The following is a 6,393-nucleotide window of genomic DNA, read 5'->3' on the forward strand; positions in this document are numbered from 1 at the left end:
TCACTCACTGTAACCAGGCTCCGTATTACCTACAAAAACTTCAAAAAAAAGAGGACATAAATTGTGAATTTACTTGTTTTACAATGATATTATTTTCACATATTTATACAGCGAGACATGCCCAAATTATTAAAAAATAAAATAAAAATAAACCTTGCTCGTTCCTTGGTCGATTCTAAATTACTTATTTGTTTTTTAAAAATAAAACATTATTTGATGAAAAATGTACTAATTTTTATAAAAATCAAGTAACTTATTGTTAGCCATAATTTTTGAAAGCCACACAATTTAAGACTTACGATAAAAAGGACATAATATTATATATTTTGATACAAAAAAATTATATTTAATAACATATAATTAATCGCTGATTTTCCACTGTCTGATTACTTTATGTGTCGCATCGTGTTCTTTGATGAGTTCGCACGCGTATAACATTTCGTTGAAAGGTACGTAACAAAATTAAGATAAAACTAGCTTCCGAATATCGAGTTTCGTGGAAAAGCAAAAGTAACTCGTGAGTGTGCGACCGCTGAAAAATAAATCGATGCTAGACTGTTCGTTCGATTGCACACGCATTTTTAATTTCACCCCTTTCTCACAACTCTTTAGTTAGAGGGACACTGAGGGTGCAAACAACAGCTCCGTTCGACGGAATATGATACATTGTCGCGCGTGCCAGCTATCACACGTGATGGTATACGTTTTAATTAACATCGTCAAATGTGGAGCACATCCACCCTCTCATTTACCCCTCCCCTCCCCCCCTCCCGTTCTCATGTTCGCGACAAACGTCACGAGCGATGATCCTGTTAATTCCGCAGCACGAAGCGTGCGAGTCGGTTAAATAAACTTTTCGATTGAAAACCGCATCCCGCGCGAATTAATTGCAAAAACGCGTAGATTACACGACCTCACTGAACCTGCCTTGCCGTGCTATGAATGCGATTTTTTCGGAAGTCATGCATGTTCCATTTTCGACGAATTGTACGTTTTGTTGTCATTCTCAACGGAAACCATTAGGAAAAAAGCTCATTCACGGATGCATCTCGGAGCACACATTTTCTCACACTGTTTAGAGACTTTAGAGTATTATATTCTAATTTTAAAATTTAAAAGGATGACAACACTCGGTTTATATCATTATTATTCCGTCGCTATTTTACTATTTATGATGCACGTGATGTATATATGTATAGTTTACCACGCAAATTAAAACTTTACTATATGATGCGACTATGTGTCGCATGTTGATTAAGAGTTATAAGAATTTGTAAATTTTTAATTTCTATGGAAAATTTCTATCGCGATAATTAAACAAAGTTCATTAATTTGTTATCTGTTTAAATACTACTACATTATTTAACAATTCTCTTTTATTAAAGCTACCATCTGGTGGCTGTTTTGCATGAGACAGAATAACAGGAAAGAATTCTTTATTACAAGATCGAGAATATGGAAAATGTAACGGACAATCGAGAAACTGCAAGCTACCTCACCCTTTGTCAGACAAGAGAAAAACTCCGAAAAGAAAAAAAATTAATTTATTTAAGCACACTGCACAGACGAATATAGAAGAATATGCTAGAAGAATATAGTTAGATTTTTGCTACATCACATCAAGAGGAAAAGGAAGATCGAAATAAAGTGAGAAATTTAGTGAGACAACAAAAACTACTATATTATTAAAAAATTCATGTTTAATTTGTCCGAAAATAAAAGAAAAATTTTAATATTTTCCTTTTTTTTTATTCTTATGTAGTAGTGAGAGGGAGATATAGGTACAGAGTGGCCCCTAATGTTTTGGCCAGACTTTGAGATTTTGTAAGAAATTTAATTCTAAACAAAAAGTTTCTTATAACCATATGGGTCGAAAAATGCTTTCTTAAAGTTATTGTCCAAAAACTTTACGGTTACTTTATACATTTTCATAAATATCATGGAAAGTATGCATTTTTTTTTACAAAAAAATCTTAAAACAAAAGTTGTAACATATTAAATTATCTTTTAAATGGGACCAAAATAAGTGTAATATGTTTCACAAGTTTTGAAATAATAATTTCAAATGTGTTTTACGAAAGCATTTTTCGAATTATTTTTATAGAAAATTTTTTGCTCAGAATTAAATTTTCTACAAAATCTCAAAGTCTGACCAAAGACTTTTTATATAATTTAGAATAGTTGAATTCTAATTTTTATACTTTAATAGATTAAAGTGGTACAATTTTAAACAAATTAAGATTATTTGAATCCAATTTCGAGATTCAAGTTTGGTAACTTTGATCTCATTGTGTGCAGGATACTAAAGGATTACCATTAAACCAAATTTGAACCTCGAAAATTGGATTCAAATCTTATTTTGTTCAGAATTGTACCATGTTTGAAATTGCACTACTTTATCTTATTCATGCTTTATTTATGCTATATTTATTTATGCTATATTTATACTTTATGTTATTTCTAAACTCACTATAAAACTGTTTCTTAATTTTTCTAATATTACAGTATTGGTATTGTAAATATTTATCTGAATTCCTTAGAAATCCTCTATCTTCTGTTCACTTTTTTCTCTTTTACTTATATTGTTGTTATTTTTAATTTTTAATGACGAAATAAATATCTACATTCTATTTATAATTCCGTCCAAAAGGGAAATTTGAGTTAAAATCGTTATTTTCTTTCCTCTTATTTTCCATTCAGGACAGCGCCTCTTATTCACTGCAAATCGTAGGGTTGGATCAGCAAAAAAAAAAAATAAATAAATTAGATTCTCGATGACAAGAGAAATTCCCAAAGAGGCGGAGAATTAACGAGATTACGACTTTAATTATGTCACTCGATGAATGCGGGGATTAAACACGGTCTCATTTCATTTCATACAATGTCTTAAACTTATCGTGCTGTCTCATATTCTTTAAAAAATTCTAACAAACGATGACATCTTTTAAAAAAATTTTCTTTCAAAAAAAGCTGATAAAAATTTCTCCAAGAAACTATTGTAAACACATTGATTAAATTCAGAAAGTTCGATAGCATAGATTTTTCATTGTATACATTTATGCACACTAAAATTTTTTCCTGTATAAAGTGACAAAAGCATCTTAGGATATACATAAAATATTTATAAAAATTTTAAACTCGCTACACTTCCAAATAATGAATGCAAAACATTAATCAATAAACATCTAATTAAGCACTAACGCTCATCGTTCTTCTTCATCAATTCTGTCATAACAATTCACATTAACTGCAATACATCACTTGATACATTATCGTATTTTTATTCGATCATTTTAATTTCAGATGATTAAATAGAAATATTGATTTCTCAATATCTTCGTATTCTTCATATACGTTCACTTTTAACTATATGTGTCCCTCTTTTCATTTACATTAAAAGATGATTCAATTGTGTTAACGAATATTTCTGCTCGAAAATTTAATTGTACGTAACGTTACCTGTTAAAATTACATATTGAAACTGGTATTTATTGAAAAAAAGTTGAAAAAGGTCTTTATTTAAAAGTTAATTGAAAAGTGGTAAAAAGCTACGGTTGAATCTGGCAGATCTGAGTTTGGTTCGAATAGGTCTTATGCGTCTCTCTAGCTGCGGACATGCACCTATTTAACTAGGATAGTCTCCGTAGAACCGATCAGAGGGAGATTCAGTTCTCTCTCTCTCTCTCTCTCTCTCTCTCTCTCTCTCTCTCTCTCTCTCTCTCTTCCTCTTCTCGTCATCGACCCTCGCACCGACCTCTACTGCCTCCAACTGCTCAGCTATCGATTGCGAACCGCCAGGGCCATGAGAAGGCATCCTCTCAACATTCTCTCACTCTCACTCACTCACTCACTCACTCTCTTTCTCCCTCTCCCGCTTCTCTATTTTCATCTCTCGTCATCTTTCGCTAACTCGTTACGCGGTGCTACCGCGTTTGCTATCAACTACCGTGCTATAACGTGCTTGTCTATAGGGTGGCTTATGTACCACTACGAGCATAAATTCCAATTAAGCGTGGTCCGCTACTTATGAGATGGAATTCCTTCCTGATCATTGCGTCGATGGACAGCCACTCGATGCGTATGATAGTCGTCACCCTTTCTCACCAGATTGCTCCAAAATTACTGTAAATATTGCTTTTAAAACACGTCTTGTAATCACTTCTGGTAGAAATTAAATCGTAAATTGGCGAGAGAAAGAAATTAAACAATGTAAGCAGTTAGTTATTTCAAGCGTAAAAAGATTATATCGTATTTTTTATTTATTTATATGTTATATTAATTTTTTGCTTCTATTTAAGCATTAATTTTAATTTTTAATTTTGAAAACAAAACTGTATAATATTAAATATAAATTTTTCTTTGTCTTTTATAATTCCAATTAATTAATTCATAAAATTGTAATTACATTCAAATTTAAATACAACAATTTGAATACATTCAAATTGATTTTGATACTTTTGATTCATTTTCTATAAAATTTCACTTGACACAAATTTTTAATTTAAAATTAACAAAGAAAAGATGTTTTAAGAGAGAGATTAATAATTCAATATTATTTTTCATCACAATCATAGCCGAGATTGCATCATGTAACGTGTAGTATTAATAGTAGTTATATACGTACAATATCTATGTTTAATATTGTAGTTAATCGGGCTTCGAATTGGATGTTAGAATCACTAGAGATCGACGCAAGCAAGCCGCATATTATGCGATGCTACCGTTTCTCTAACAAGTATGGCTACAGCAGCTACGGTGAGATATATTGTACTGCGCTTCGCACACAAATTCCAATTAAACGTCCGGAATTCCTTTCGCGTGCCAATCGATTACTGCGACAATGTAACTGCAGCAGAGTTGAGATGCGTATATTACTCCCCGGGAACTGTCAGTGGAAGTATCTTATGTCTCTGACAGTAGCTGCGATTTCTGTGAGATGCATGTAAAGATGTGACGATAGTTATATACATATAGTTCGCATCCTCATATCACAGAATTATACTGCAGTGTAGTAGAGATAAAGAAATAATCCTTCCTTATAAATTTTTTTTACAAAATGCTTTATGATTAGAATTTTCATACAATTACTTCTTTGAAAACGTTAAAAATTTGTGGTAAAACATGAAATGAACCAACATGCGTATCAAAATTAATTTGAATTTTTTATATCTAATTACAACTTCAAAAATTAATCATAGTAAAAAATTAGTTATCAAAGAAAATAAGAGAGAAAATTCACATTTAATCAAAGTCTCTTTATAAAATTTAAAAATTACAATACTTACAATTGGAACAGAAAAAATATTAAATCTTTGCTTTTTATAAGCAGTAAGGCTTAAAAGCATGAAATGTTATAATTAAAATGAAATCATTATTAATAATTATAAAAAACTGAAATAATTAAATAACTGAAATAATCATTAAAAAATGTTTAATACTATCAAATACAAAAAGTTAAAAATAAAACTTTTACTATAAAAAAATGATTTTCAAATTCGTTAAAGGATCTATTATTAAAATTAAAGTCGCTAAATGAATGATAAGAATATTTTCTTTATTTGGTAATCAAGAATGTCATCCGTTTCAATGAAACAACAACTCTAAATCGGGGATTACAAAAGGTCTGCCGATTGGTAAGCTTTCTGCAGTAGTTGAGCGGATATAACAGTTTGTCTAGAAATGCAGGGAAGCGCGAGAAACCGTATCGATATTGGAAAATCATTTATCCCGTCTATTCCACGTGACGGGCACACCTTGACTTTTGACAGACCCGAATCACTATCTCGCTATGTAGACAGTCTAATGTATTCCGCTCAGGGCTGACTTAGGCTATACGTCAACGTCACAAGCCTTTATGCATAATATATAATACAGAAGGTTCCATTCAATATTTTGACACACAAGTGGCATGCAATCTGAAATATCAAAACTTGTTTTTATTTGACAATTATATTTTCAGGCTTGCATGCAAATAGAGTATATATTTGCAGATTTAAAATATTAAACAAGTGTATAATATATTTGACACACAATTGAAATATTTAAAATTGATTCAAAGTTGATGGTTACATCTTTAAACTTATACTAGTACATAACAGGCGCGCGCTTCGTGCGCGCTGCGTATTGAATCCCATACATCTTCCAATAACATTTATACCAAATTACATTTTAATTAAACAAATTTTAACAATTTTCAATAAAATGACGTTTTAATCGGCCATATTGAATCGCCCATTTTTAAATAAAGTCACATTTTTTTAGAAAATAGTCACATAATTCATCTTTAAGATAAGCCTAGAAAGAAGTCGATATTTTTATTTTTTTGGAAGATATGAATTTTTAAACATTGGGGAAAAGAAGCTTCAACGCAGATAACATGGCATTTGATTTTTA

The 6,393-nt window shown here is 30.9% G+C and overlaps 2 protein-coding genes across 2 annotated transcripts in view; both read left to right on the plus strand.

The window, feature by feature from the left end:
• Nucleotides 1-1,530, plus strand: part of LOC105456431 (potassium channel subfamily K member 18) — a 26,042-nt gene extending 24,512 nt beyond the window's left edge. Inside the window, exon 8 of the mRNA XM_011700458.1 lies at nucleotides 1,386-1,530. The gene's annotated coding sequence lies outside the window, so the exon portion shown is untranslated. The remainder of the gene's footprint in view (nucleotides 1-1,385) is intronic.
• The window catches only part of LOC105456430 (potassium channel subfamily K member 18), an 18,663-nt gene that overhangs the window by 4,353 nt on the left and 7,917 nt on the right, over nucleotides 1-6,393 (plus strand). The window lies entirely within an intron of this gene.

Source organism: Wasmannia auropunctata, unplaced genomic scaffold, assembly GCF_000956235.1.
Source record: "Wasmannia auropunctata unplaced genomic scaffold, wasmannia.A_1.0 LD335681.1, whole genome shotgun sequence".
Taxonomy (NCBI): domain Eukaryota; kingdom Metazoa; phylum Arthropoda; class Insecta; order Hymenoptera; family Formicidae; genus Wasmannia; species Wasmannia auropunctata.